Source organism: Neophocaena asiaeorientalis, unplaced genomic scaffold (genome assembly GCF_003031525.2).
Source record: "Neophocaena asiaeorientalis asiaeorientalis breed wild unplaced genomic scaffold, Neophocaena_asiaeorientalis_V1.1 scaffold49, whole genome shotgun sequence".
Lineage (NCBI taxonomy): Eukaryota > Metazoa > Chordata > Mammalia > Artiodactyla > Phocoenidae > Neophocaena > Neophocaena asiaeorientalis.
Genome location: NW_020172456.1, coordinates 6087432 through 6088215, shown reverse-complemented (window position 1 = coordinate 6088215; position 784 = coordinate 6087432). Strand labels below are relative to the sequence as shown.

The window sequence follows — 784 nt, the reverse complement described above, 5'->3', positions numbered from 1 at the left end:
ACCGGGGCCCGACCCGGCCCGCAGTCCAGGCCCCCTTCCGCTGGCTTCCGCCTCAGGAGCGCCGAGCTGGAGTTTCCGCCCCGCGACTGCCCCCAGACCTTAGGTCCGCGTTACCAGTACTCACCTGCCGCTACCCGCGGCCAACTCCAGTGCCACTGCCTCTACCTCGGGCGCCAGTAGCCACCTAGCGCCACCACCTCCCCCATGACAACAGGCCCACCCCGCTTCACACTTCCTATCTCTCCATTGGGTAGTGGGGCGGCAGCTCTCTGCTCTTATTGGTTTAGTTTACCCGTCCGTCAAAGCTTCCTTCCCACCCCTTTTCCTGACCCGGTATTACCCCCCCTCCCGGACCTGGAGCGTCCTAGACCAAGCTTTAGTTGTAATTGGTTGATGGTTGGGCAGTTCAAAGTTCTGATAGGCTGCCGAAAGTGTCTGTTAAGTCAATTGGCACAGTATGTGACGGCCATGGTTGGTTCTAGCTTGGGCACAGTTTGGTTGCGCAGTAGAAAGCAAGGGGCAGAAGCTCACGTCCGAGGGGAAGGGTTAACTCTTTGTGGTAGAGTGGACTCTGGAAACTCGTCCCTTTCTCCAACTTCCTCCCTATAAGGAGAAGCTTATCACTGCTAGCTTACCCAGAGGGTAGTACTTACAAAACAGCAACATCAGAGGTTGTGTTTAAAAATCATTTACAACCCCTTGAGAGAAAAGCAGTGTACAGATTAAAATTTCCCCTTCTTGAGGTCCTAAGATGCCCAGTTTCCTTGACGTTCTTTCCAGAAGT

At 54.7% G+C, this 784-nt stretch overlaps 1 protein-coding gene across 5 annotated transcripts in view; it reads right to left on the bottom strand.

Moving 5' to 3' along the window:
* The window catches only part of NUMB (NUMB endocytic adaptor protein), a 177670-nt gene extending 177445 nt beyond the window's left edge, over positions 1-225 (bottom strand). For all 5 annotated transcript variants that reach the window (XM_024737744.1, XM_024737746.1, XM_024737748.1 and 2 more), the window contains exon 1: positions 125-225. The gene's annotated coding sequence lies outside the window, so the exon portion shown is untranslated. The remainder of the gene's footprint in view (positions 1-124) is intronic.
* Positions 226-784: the final 559 nt, after the last annotated feature.